Genomic DNA, 14,109 nt, shown 5'->3' with positions numbered 1-14,109 from the left:
ATATATATTATTGAATTATTAGAATACTTTAGTTCAATTGTAAGGGAAATAAATCAAATTTGAATAGATACCAAAAAAAAAAAAATTCAAATTTGAACTCTAAAAGCTTGGGTATAATGATATTTATTATGAAATTAATATGAAGCCAAGATACATGGAGATGGAGAACTAGAAACTTAATCAATAAGCTCCAAGCAACTTAGTCCAGCAAAGTAGGAAAAAATAAATAAGTATATATGTCACAATATTCAACCATATACTTGTTGAGCCACAGCCCATAGATCAATTATTAATGAGAACATATGTGAATGCTAGCTGGCACAAGAAAGAGTCATTAGAATCATTCTCAAATGTTGGTATGTATGGTTTAATCACAATTGATTACAAAAGTAAATATTGTTTACGTGAGTGTCTCATGGCCCTATTATTATAATGAAAAAGTACAGAGAAGCAATACATATAACAAATAATACGAATAATAAATTAAAAAAAATAAAATTAAAATTAAAATTTAAAATTTTAATTAATTAATTATTATTAAATTTTAAAATTTTAAAAATTAGAATTAATATCTAAACACATTCAGATTACATACAGTTACTATGTGAGTTTTCATCATGTTTCCGTGTTTTATTCGTCACTCCGATTCACGACAATAGGACCGCCGATGCTGCAGCTGTTGTCACGTGGTAACTAGAGCGATGTCGTGGATGCTATCCTAACATCATTAACGTATTTTGGGTTGAAAGCTTGATTTTTGTAATGTTGATGGGTTCTCAATGGGTGAAAGAAGTTTTAATGTTCTATCCTTCTACATGAGTGATCATTCTACTCATTTAGATGTAAATTTATGCGTTATAAAGGGTCAACAATCCAACAAAGTATGCATTGGAAGTTTGATTTTACATGCAAATTTTATTTTTCGTATAAATAAAATGTTTATTTTTAATGCAAATCGATTATTCTATTATATTTTATCCGTATAATAAGGCTCACCATAATAACTTTGAATTCTAAGTTCTTGCACTTTTAACAAGGTGTAATATAATCCTATACACAATAATTTATAAAAAATCTTTTTAAATTTTAGATAATAATTATATTTATTCATCTCTTATTAGATAAATTCGTACATTGTAAATTACAAATAAATAAAAATTTAGGTTATTTTCATCCTTAAGTGGATGATTATTATTTCAAAATATTATTAGTATTTTATTTAGTTTGCTTCTTATTACATGCATATGCTCTATACGTGTTTTTTTTGTTATATGGTTTGGATTAAATTTAGTTTAATGTTGATTGAATTTAAGTTAGATTTAAGTTATGGCATTTAGATATAAGTAATTAAGATTGAAGACTTTATGAAAAACTTTAAAGGCATCGGGCCTATTATCACAAACATGTTACTAACTCGCTAAATTCTACGTAATTAGGTCATTTACATTGAATGTAAATGTATCAATTATAAAACATATGCCTCTATTATTCTAAATATCTAATAAATAGAAAATTTAATGCGCATGATAGAAGTTGTGGTCAACCCATAATATGTTGGATGTTCATTTTACTATGTATGTGGATGATTATTTTTATTCTTAGGTAAATGTTTAATTTATTGGATTTTGATTTAAGTATTTAACAATTAAAATATGCCGGATGTTCAATTCACTAGGTATGTGGATAGTTATTTTAATTCTTATGCAAATGGTTATTTAATTAGATTGGGTTTAAGGAGATACAATTAGAATATGCTGGATATTCAATTCATTAGGTATGCGGATGGTCACTTTTATCATTAAGTAGATGGCTATTTGATTAGATTGGATCTATCTCAAATTTTTCTGATTTTGCAACAACAGAATCACAGTAGTTCAAAAAAGAACGAAACATTTATATGTTTATGACTAGAAAACATAATCCGGTGTCTTATAAATAAACTCTAATTATTCAACAAACAAATAATGTCAACCATCCGTATACATGGTAAACTAAACATCCATCTTATTTCGAATAGATAAAGTAGTATAGCATCATCCATATAAAGTGGTCTAAAAGATGAACAAATATCCACTAGTTCAGCAAAATTTAAGTATAGGAAAACAACATGAATTCAACAAATCCAAGTAACATCTCAATCAAACATCCTTTGTAAGTACTTGAGATCTAGATTCGCAAAGAATATCAGTTCAACAAATGCCAAGCTGAACTATACCTTTTTTTAAAAAAAAAAATCCCAAGCCAAAGTGAGAAACATATAAAATTATGTTAATTCTAGCACAACTAAAATAAGATTTCACCAATAATTTAAATAACTTACAATCCACATAATAAATTAAGCACAAGATCAAGTACGTAACCAAAACAAACATTCATTTTTTTTTTGAAGAAAACCAACTAACCATATACATAGTAAACTAAACATCTATTTTATTTCGAGTAAGTAAAGTAATATATATAGTATTAGTCATATACATTATTGGTTTAAAAAATGAACAAGCATCCACTAATTTAACAAATTTAAGTATAGGAGAACAACATGAATTCAATAAATTCAAATAACATCTCAATCCAAGATCCTTCGTTAAGTACCTGAGTTCTAGATTCACAAAAAATATCAATTCAATAACTGCCAATAAGCTAAGCTGTACCTTTTCTTTTTAAAAAAAAATTCAATAAGAGAAAAGAATACAAAAAGAAAAAAAAAGCTACATACATTGAAAAATCATACAGGGAATAAAATACCATAAATAAACATAGAAGGAGAAAAATAAAGCTAATAGAAAGATACATGTATTATTGAAAAGCATAATTGTTAGAGCCATATAGAGATCAGATAATCATCTTATTCATGCTAATTAAGCCCCTCTATTTGAAAAAGTATAAAAGATAGTAACACTTCATTAAGCAGATATTCTCAACAATAAAATCTTTTCATGTCATAATTTTGTCACAAAACATATAGCATCTAATGTATTTAACTGGATATAAAATCTTCAAAACTCTAGAAATCTCAACAAGTTATTGATGAAAGTTGCATTGCACATCTAAATTTGTAGAAAATATGAATCCAAACATTAACTACTATATATAGTTTTTAAGCCATCTAAACTGTGAACTATCATACACTGTCTCATTAATATGAATGCCGAACCTAAGTTTAATAGGTTGAATCACTTGTAGCAAGTTTGGCCTTTTATTTTAAAATATACTTTTGTATTTTTCACTAACCAAAATAAAGAAAATAGTGCCTTCACCATTCAAAACTCCATCTCCATACAAAACCATCAAACACTTACAACACACCCATTTTATTGCAAAATAACCGAGGGTAATTATTCAAATATATAAACATCTATTTCGAACCACTAGCTATCAACTAACCTATTAAAGTTAAATGTTGCTAAAGAACCTGCGCGTTACCTTGTCAAAGATGTTGATGCTGTTAGGCCACCGTGGGGAGCTCTCGACCATCAGGGAGACTTCGAGGAGGAATCAAGCGAGAGAACATAAGATGAGAAGACACCACATCTAACTCAAAACCTTGAGGTGTCAAGTTAATGGGTCTCTCATCTTATAAACTCCTCGCTCTTTCTTACTTTCTTTGATGTGGGACTAACTTCATGCACTCCTCACACTTGCAACATTAACAATCTCCCCCTCAAGTGTGAGTCTCCACATCAAGCATCAACTCTCCCTCTTTCTAGCTCCTCCGCCACGAGTATTCATCCATCATACCGCCGCAAAACACCGTGGGATACACTGTCCAGACCACCTTTGTCGGAAAGACTTTCGATGCTTCACCTTGAATACTCCTTAATTATCGGCTCTGATACCACTTGTTAGGCCACCGTGGGGAGCTCTCGACCATCGGGGAGACTTCGGAGAAGAATCAAGCGAGAGAACATTAGATGAGAAGACACCACATCCAACTCAAAACCTTAAGGTGTCAAGTTAATGGGTCTCTCATCTTATATAAAATCCTCACTCTTCCTTGCTTTCTTTGATGTGAGACTAACTTCATGCACTCCTCACACTTGCAACATTAATAGATGCAGTTGGCGGTGACGGCGGTGTTCCGACGCCGGTGATAGTGGCTAGAGTGTGAAGCAGCAACGGCGAGAAGAAGGAGTACGACAATGAGGGTATAGCCAGGAGAGAGACTGCGATGCCAGTGATGGTGGCTGATGTGTGAAGCAGCGATGGCGAGAAGAAGGAGTGCGGCGGTGAAAGGGAACGGTGACGGAGAGTGCGACGCCAGTAAGGGTGGCTTGTGATTGAGGCAGCGACGGCGAGAAGAAACTCGATAGTGATGATAGTGTTCGGTGAGGGGGCTGGTAGGGTGAAACAACGACGGTGCTGAGAAGGGTTAGGGGAGAAGTTGGTACGATGGTAATTGAGTATGTAGTGGATGGTTAAAATTTTTAAAGTAAGAATAGGATTTTTGTTGGAAAATTTGGGTGGGGTATTGTAAAACCGGTTAATTAACGGCTAATTAACCCATAAATGAGAATTTATTCTAGAAAGCCAAAAATGTGATTTTTATGGCTAAAGATGATAGAGGAGATTGAGACGAGAATTTTGGTACCAATTTTATAGAAATCGGACCAAGATTGGACCGAACGGGCCAAACCGGATCAACCGGACCCAAAGTGGACCCTTGGCCCAACTAAACTAAACCAAACCCTAGTTTTCAGTACTCTCTCTCCTCATTTGTTACACACACACGCTGAAATGGAGTGAGGGAGGGGAAGAACACTCTCTCAAACTTCTATCTCTCACTTGATCTTCAAACCACCATAACTTTTGATCTAGAGCTCCGATTGCCGCACCGTTTGCGGCCACGCGTTCATCGCGGAGAGCTCTACAAAACTCATACAACCAATCTTGAGATAAGCTATGTTTTGCTCTTTGAAATTCCAGCCCTTGTTTTCGAGTTTCATGGGTGAAATGTTGAGATTTTGGGCTCTTTGATGTTATAGGGCCCAACTCTCTTGAAGGAGAAGGTTAATTTTGTCTCCTTGGACCTTGAGTATGGTAAGATTCTCAATCCTAGTATAATTTGTTGTTCTATGATGATTGGGTATTGAGATGTTGTGTATAGGTATGATGATTGTGGCTTAGGTTGTGTATATTGGTCTCGGTTTCTCGTATCTAATATGTAATGTGGTAGGAAATACTTAGGCTAGAGGCCCTAAGATAGGCATTGAATTGATGATGTTGTTGAATGGTTGAGATATATGATGTGATCATATATGTGACTATGAATATTGATGCCTTGATTGTGTGATATATGAGAAAATGCATGTTGTGATATAAGCTTGATGAATGATTGAGGTTGAATTGGTGGGTGGTACCATATTGATGGTGAGTATGATGATGAGTATGTATAATGATGTTTGATTGGAAATGGTATTATTGGAAATTGGGATGAGGAAGGATGTATGACATGATATTGTGTTTGTCCTTTAGCCATTTGACTGAGAAGTGTTAAAATGGTTGGATGGTGGTTTTGGAAATTTTGGTAAAGTGTCAATGTGTGAGTTGAGAATGGCTTGATGTTGATTTTGGTACATTTTGATTGATTTCGAAAAAGGCGAAATTAGCATGTTTTGGTTGATTTTGAAAAGAGTTGAAAATGGTTTGTTTTGAAAATGGCACCTTGTGGTTTTGTATGAAAACATGGTTTTCGGGCATGTTTTGATGGGACATAACTTGGACTACGGATCCCCGTTTTGTACCAAACTTATTTAGAAATGAAATTGGATCCGGGATGTCCACGCCGCTGGAAGAACGGGTTGAAAACGATTTAAAATGAGAAAGTTATGTCCGTCGGAAGATTGGGGGTTGAATCTGGGAATTCTGCAGCTTTTAACTTAGAAAATTTTTAGCATAATGACCCTCTGCGCGTAGGCGCACTTGGCGCGTACGTGCCGTTCTTCAAGAAAGCACCATCTACGCGTGTGCGTGGTGTGCACGGGCGCGTCGATGCGTTGCACCAAATGCCCAGCTATTTTTCCGAGAGTTGTGCCAGAATTGTGCCAGTTTTGTGCCTGGGGCGCAAGAGCACCCACGCGTACGCGTGACTGACGCGTGCGCATCGTTTGGCTATTTGTCAACCCGCGCGTCCGCGCGTATGACGCTTGTGCGTCGATGAGTTTTGTGGCCATCCACGCGTGCGCGTGGAGTGCGCGTACGCGTGGCCCTGTTTTCATCCCAAAGTTGATTTTTGAGTTTTAAAAGCCAAATTTCATATATACTTCTAAGCCTCCGATCTCACCACTTATGTCTTAAATCATTATAATATGCCTAGCAATGAGACAAGGAGCTAGTGAATGTGGTAACTTGCGAATGAAGCAAGGGAAAAATGAATGATCAATGAGGATCAAAGATGATTATGTGAGATGCGGAGGATGGCGGTGGAAGTCCTTGTTATGTCATGGGCCGAAGGGCCGTAATTGTTAATGAATTGGCTGGTTATGGATTTAATCGTGAGCCGGATGGCTAGATCATTGCCTTGTTACGACGGAGCCATGATTATGGCTAAGTATAAACGCATATATGCTATTGAATGAATTGTGAATGTTTGCGCTTCCACTATCGGAGATGAGGGTTTCCCTGGGAGGAAGCAGTGGCTAGCCACCACGTGCTCCAGGTTGAGACTCGAAGCTCTTTTGACCCTATGTCGTCAAGGTGGCTGAGCACTGTGAAAGCCCCGGATGAGCTCACCCCCATAAATATTCACCAGTGATGGTGATGAATATGGATCATGATTATGATCACGATTTGTTGAGTATAACTCGAGTTGGGGAGACACGACAGAGGGACAGTCCAATGGTTAGCTACCAGGACTTGTCGGGTTGGATCTATAACCGACAGATGATATCATCAGCCACTAGGGACATGCATTCATCATATGCATACTATATGAATTGTTTGAGATTGCCTATTTGAATGCATATTACTTGCTAATTGTCTAAATGCCTTATCTGTTCCTATTTGTATATCTCTTGTTTGATTTAGTTGTGTTTGCTACATTATACTCCTGCTGGTGGTTGGGAGGTCTGAAGGAATTGGAAAGGGAAGTATTAGTTAGACAGAAGGATCTTTAGTCAGTTGCCACTTATGGTTTAGCTTGTTTATAAGCTTTGATATTATCTGGAGGAAGTCCTAGGATTGCCTTCGGCTTTCCTCTATTATTACATGTTATATATGGGGAACTGTTACCATGCTGGAGACCTCTGATTCTCACCCATGCGGATTTTGTGGTTTTCAGATGCAGGACGCGAGGCTTCTCGTTGAGGCATGCTGGAGACTTTCGGATTAACGAAGATCCTTTGTTCTTGGGGGCTCTGTTTTGGTTTATATGTTTTGCGTAGATACTTTTATCTCCATTGAATAATACAAACTGTGATGACTCCTCTTAGAGGGGATTTTGGAGACTAAGTTCTCTGTTTTTGTGTCCTTTTGGGTTTTCTTTGGGGTTTCCTTATTTTATTATATGTATATATTGCTATGCTCGGACCGGTTATCTTCGCATCCGGATTTGAGTTTTGATATTCCCGTTTTTGACACTCTTTTGTATATATACAATCTCGCGTTAGCTTATCCCTGTTCGTTACGTTATCGATCGGAGTGTTGCGCTTTCGAGTTACGATTTTTGTTTACCCCTTTTTCTACAAAGGCTCCTAGTTATAATCAATTATTCATACTACTATACGTACTAAATTTTAATTCTAGAGGTCGTAATACCTTGCCATCTCGAAATTATGACTTAAGCATAAGACCCTGTATGGTAAGGTGTTACAGGTATTTTTTTTTTACCTTTGGTGGGCCAAGATTGCAGCCCGTTGTTCACGTTATTATCAAATGGAAACTACAAGATTCATACTGTTCTTACAAACCTTGTTTTTCATTTTTTTCCCTATGTTATTTAACCTGATAAGTCAAAAATTAATTTGTATAAAGAGTTACCATTCTGGAAAGCGATGTCAAATGAATCCGAGTTTGACATAACAAATTTGCATTATGCACCAATGATGCTTCCTCTTGGTGTCATTTTGCCTCATCAAACCATAAGAGTCAATTAGCTTCTGCCTCATCTGCTTGATAAGTTCCTTTTTATTATTCCTTTTTTTCTACACTTTTTTAAACCTATTAGAAAAACACAAGGCATATTTCAATGTGTTGAAATCTTTATCAATTATTTTACATGATAATTTGCATATTGAAACACTTTTTAGAGGCAAAGTTTGCACTAAAATAAAAGAAGCAGTATTTCGTTTTACAAAACAACTTGCACAAATGGCCAATGAGATCTTTGGAGATCTCAAAGAAATAGTTGAAAAGGATGCTATAGAGACTGTAATAACAGATGGAGTCCATCCTTTAACAAGCTATATGATTAATTTCGTGAGGGTTTTATATGAGTAAGTTAATATTTTGGCATTCTGATAACTGATCCCAATAAGTTTATCCTATTATCAAATTGTTAATATTTGATAGCAATCTTAATTTGACAGTTGATAAATGTTGTTTACTACTATATATTTTTTCTTCTATAGTTACACTTTCTAAAATTTTCATTACTATTAAATATATGACTTATATCTATCTATAAGGGAGTTATGCAAACCAATACTTTATTTTGTAGTTAAGAGATATCACTTACTAAACATATAATTTTTATAAATTTTGCCAAGATCTTGTTGATGTGCACATATTTGACCTAATTAGAATTCTATAAATGTAGCAGCTACCGGTCCACCTTGAAGCAACTGTTATGAGAATTTGAAGGTGGAGACTATTCTTTGCAGCAGGCATCTGTAACTAAGCGAATAATGAAGGCTTTGGAATCCAAAATAGATTCGAAATCAAAGCAGTATAGAAACCCTGCATTTAAGCATATTTTTCTCATGAACAAGATTTAAGCATTTTTTTTTCTAATCCTCTTATATTTTAGCTCTGAAGCCAAGGATATATTAGGGAATGATTAGGTACGACTAGTGAAATTGTGCAGTACCATGCAATTCAATACATAAGAAATGCTTGGACAAAGGTATTGTTCTATTGACCCAATTCTGTGCATTATGTTTGAAATGTAGGAGTTGCAGAAGCAACAATTGTCGACAATCAGGTGCCTTCTTTTGTTTAGTTTTATTTTTTTGTATTAATTTGAATTTTCAATCATTTTTGTGTTTCTTTTCTCTGTGTAGATACCACTGATTGGCCCTAATTCAGTAGTTGGAAGAGCCTTGGTGGTTCATAAGCTTGAGGATGAGCTTGGAAAAGGTTAGCATTTCCTTGTAAACAGTATATGAATGTGCATTTTTTTGTTTTATATGTTGCCATGTCACGGTGGACTTACATCATAAGTTCCTTGCTTGCTCACAACTAGAGCATTATTTACTTTAGTCTAATTTGCATTTTACTTTACTTATGCTTTTGAAGGTGGGAAGGAGCTCAACTTGAGCATTGGAAATGCTGGTGGAAGATTGGCATGTGGTATGATTTTGATCACTGGAACTCAGCTTTTGATTCTTGTCCTTATTTGATTTTGTTGCTAATTCTGGCACTCATGCTAGCTCCCAAAGTTTGGGTCCGAGGTTAGTTGTGATGTCAATTACTTTTAGTGGGATGCTTATATTTGCAATAATGCTTAGACTTCATTATGTACATTGTGTTTGAAGAAAGAGGTAAGGCAAATTCAACTTGTTAAAGAAATTCATGCAAAAGAAAAACACAGTTTAACATGGATTATGTATATTGCGTTTGAATTTTAGAATTGTTCTTGAAATTCATTCAATATTTGAATAGTGCATTGTTAGGAATGGTTACTGAAAGTGAATAGTACTAGTATGAACTGCTTTGCTTCAAGATAATATAAGAGTTTTACATTTTCTTATTATTCGTTCTCATTTTCTTCTGCCCTTGTATTTTTTTTACTCTTCCTTTCCTGGTATTAAGTGACATAGATGAATCGTTACACATTAACTTGAGGTTAGTGGTTGTATGATATAATCATTTGAAATCTTTCAGAAGGAAGCAGAAAGGCTCAAATTTTCATTTTGTGTGTTCTCTTCAACTGATTAAGCTGGTGGCAGTGGCAAAACCTTTAATGTTTCGAGCTTCAACTACCCTGAGACTAGGCTTATACCCTTTGATTTGCGTTACATCAAAGGTGAGTGAGTCAATTAGGATTTACCCTTTTGTTTATATGATCATAATTTTACTTATTTTCTTCTTCCTGTTCGTTTTTCAGTTTGAATTTTAGTAGATCAAAATTAAAATGTAATATAAAGTTGAAAGGTGACCTATATTTACAAGTTTAAATACTTTGGAATAACTTTTGCAGGAGTTGTCATTAGATTCTTCACAATATGTTTGTTCTGCTTTGGCTTCAGTAATAATGGGAATGGCTCCAGTATTAGGAAAGGTAACCTTCTAGATTGGGAAGTTCATAATCTATGTGATTTTTATCACTCTTTACCATTATGTACTTGGTTATCATATATTGCAATAATATAAATTTATTTTTATATTGTTTTTATTGTAACAGAGGAGTGCAACACAGTTGAAGCAATACCCACAAATCTCCATATCTTTGGCTGCTTCAGCCACTGCTGAATCTTGAAGACCAAGGAAGCCATCTTGAGTTGTGATCAGTGTCTAAGAATTACTAGTTTCACATACTATTTAGTATAGTTGATTGTTTTAGTATGGTTGAATAATACATTGAGGATTATAGTTGATGTATCAATACACTTTGTTTATATTTTGAATTATATTGACTTGCTTGTTTATTATAGTACTTTTCTTTTAGTTTGATAATACAATAAACATGTTTATTTTTTAAAATATTATAAATGTTCGAATATAAGTTAGATAAAAATTTGTATTCATTAAATTTATATTTATTTTGTATGAAAAAAGGTATATTTTACAATAAAAAAATCTTAAAAAATTCTGTTTTATCTTACTGACGGATTTACAAACGATTTTTTTTGTCTATATTCAGAGTTTGGAAATGCTTTCCCAAGGCTCCAATTACTGGCGAAAAATCTGTCAGAAAATATGATGCTAGTTATCGACGAAAAATCTGTCAAAAAATTGAACGGTTTAAGCAAAATGAAAGTGACGATTACCAAGAAAAAATCTGTCGGTAACGAAAAAAATCTATCGGTAAATTACCGACAGAAAATTTGACGGTTTTTTAGCAAAATGGGGGGTCATTACTGAGGAAAATTCTGTCGGTAACGGGAAAAATTTTGTCGGTAAATTACCGACAAAAAAATCTGTCGGTAAATAATTTTCGACGAGGCTTTTACAGAGGGACAAAATCTGTCGGTAACCAAAAATTCATCTGTGATGATGACCGAATCCATCTGTAAATCCATCTGTAATAAGTAATTTTCTAGTTGTGTATGTGTGGTTTACCCATGAAGAAAATGTCAATAGTCATAGACGAAGATAACTCTACTTGCATATATCAACTAAAAGAGAGATATATCAAAGGAGATAAAACAAAACATATTTCACCAAAACTCTTCTACTCTTATGATTTTCAACAGAGTGGTGATATAGACGTTCAACAAATTCGTTCCAATTATAATTTAAAAGATTTGTTTACTAATGCACTACATACTTCAACATTTGAGAAGCTAGTATATGAGATTGGGATGTGCCGACTAAGAGATATCAAGTGATGTAATTATCAGGGGAGTAATATGGGATGTACTATTTTCCTCAACCATGGTTTTTATCCCACTCTGAGTTTTTTCTGGTAAGATTTTTAACATATTACACTAGAGATATTCAAGGAAGAGTGTTATAAATATATTTGTTATGGATGCCCTAGACTATAACCATATTTTAAAATTCAAATAGATCGAGTCAGTTATAAATATAACTTAGCTGAGTCAGTTAGGAGTAGAAATTTGATGTTCTTTAGATAACACAATCATTAATAAAGTAATCTATTATTCTCTTTATTCTCTTTTCTCTTTCCTCTCCTTTCAAACTTTAATCTTTATTTTCATTAATATGAATTTATTAGTAGTTAAAAAAATAAAAGCGAAATACTCCTGTAACAAAACATGCAAAAAAAAAAAACTCCATTGGCTTGATCACCAACAGAGACCCCAAACTTATGAAGAGGCTATGATGTATCCATGTTGGTAAGAGGCTATCAAATCAGAACTTGCTGCCCTTGATGAAAACCAAACCTGGTCACTCACTATTTTACCAGCTGGCAAGCATGCAATCAGTTGAAAGTGAATTTTTAAGACCAAGCTTAAGGCTGATGGAAGTATTGAAAGGTGCAAAGCTCGACAGGTAACAAAAGGATTCACCCAAGTTCCAGGCCAGGACTATTTCGACACCTTTAGTCCCATTGTAAAAATGAACACATTGAGGATTCTTATAGCCATTGCAGCCGCCAAAGACTGGTTCGTCCACCAGTTGGATGTGAACACAACATTTTTACATGGAGACCTTGAAGAGGAAGTCTATTTGAAACTACCCCCTGGTTTGAACGTGTCTAATCCAAAGCTAATATGCAAATTAGAGATGTCACTCTATGGCTTAAAGTAAGCCAGCAAACAGTGGAACTCAAAATTAGCTTACACTTTGGTCCACTTTGGCTACACTCAGTCAAAACATGATTATAGTTTGTTCATGAAGGTTGCTGGTTCTGGATTCACAACTATGATATTCTATGTCGATGACTTGGTACTTACTGGAAACTGCTATAGAGAAATCACAGCTTTAAAGCAACATCTTTATGACCTCTTCAAAATCAAAGACATTGGAGAATTAAAGTTCTTTATCGGCTTTGAATTTGCTCGAAGCAAGAGAGAAATAGCAATGTATCAAAGAAAATATTGTCTAGACTAGCTTGAAGAATATGGCATGCTTGGATCTAAAAGTTGTTAAACTCCTATGAATTACACTTCTCATCTCTCTAAAGAATCTGGAGACCCAATGCCAAATGCTAGTGAATACAGAAGATTGCTAGAAAAACTCTTATACCTAACCAATACAAGATCCGAAATTAGCTTTGCCGTTAGAAAGCTAAGTCAGTTTCTTGATTGCCCCACTAGTAAACACTTTCAAGACGCTCTACGAGTCCTGAAGTATCTAAAATCTGTTGCTGCCCAAGGTCTTTTGTTCAAGACCGAATCAGATTTACAACTCATCGGCTTCTCAGATAGTGACTGGGCCACCTGCCCTGAGACAAGGAGATTCATATCCGGCTATTGTTTTTTCTTGTGTACTACGTTAATTACTTGGAAGAGTAAAAAACAGGTTACCGTTGCTCGCTCCTCTCCTGAAGCCAAGTATAGAGCCTTGGCTTCCTTGACATGTGAAGCTCAATGGATCATCTTCATCCTTCAAGATTTCAAAATTTCAATCCTCAGACCAACAACTATCTATTGTGACAGTCAATCTACATTGCATATTGCGCGCGGTCAATCCAGTGTTCCACAAATGTACCAAACATATAGAAGCTAATTGCCATATAATGCGCAACAAAGCTCAAGCACAAGTTATTAAGCTCCTTCCCATCTCCACATTATACCAAAATTGCTGATATCTTCACTAAAGTTCTCTCCCCTGCACCCTTTTCTTCTTGTCACTCCATGCTTGGCTTATATGGCCTTCATAAGCTCAACCTTGAGAGGAGGGGAGGGGGGAGAGGGGATGTGGAACCAACTTCATGCCTTTAGATTTCACCATTTTCTACTCACACTTCAAACTCTTCTACATAACTAACTTGCTGACATGGATAGAGTTAACTAAATAGTTATTTTAGTAACTTTAGCAACTGCTTATTGTATTTATGCCAAGTAGGATAGTTAGTTAGGACATTCACACTATATATAGGTAAACTTATAACATCAACAATTTGAGATTTACTAATCAAAATTTTCAATCTCTGTAATTCACATCAAGAATTTAAAGTTCAAAAACTCTCTTCTCCTATTCTTGAAGGTTTAGCGTTCATCCCTTATTGCTTATAGTATGAACCGATTTTTCACAAAAAAATTTAAATTTATTAGTATATAATTTCTTTCTTTCGTAATTTGTTTAAATTGAATATAAATTTTA

The 14,109-nt window shown here is 34.7% G+C and overlaps 1 long non-coding RNA gene across 1 annotated transcript; it reads left to right on the top strand.

Moving 5' to 3' along the window:
* LOC110264128 lies at window positions 7,990-10,790 on the top strand. Its single transcript, XR_002349859.1, has 6 exons — window positions 7,990-8,429; window positions 8,756-9,291; window positions 9,451-9,504; window positions 10,039-10,180; window positions 10,355-10,435; window positions 10,559-10,790. It is a non-coding gene; the product is annotated as an uncharacterized LOC110264128 (long non-coding RNA).

The sequence above is a fragment of the Arachis ipaensis genome, chromosome B06, assembly GCF_000816755.2.
Source record: "Arachis ipaensis cultivar K30076 chromosome B06, Araip1.1, whole genome shotgun sequence".
NCBI classification, from domain to species: Eukaryota; Viridiplantae; Streptophyta; class Magnoliopsida; order Fabales; family Fabaceae; genus Arachis; species Arachis ipaensis.
Note: the sequence above shows the minus strand (reverse complement) of the source record. Positions and strands in the feature narration are given on the sequence as shown.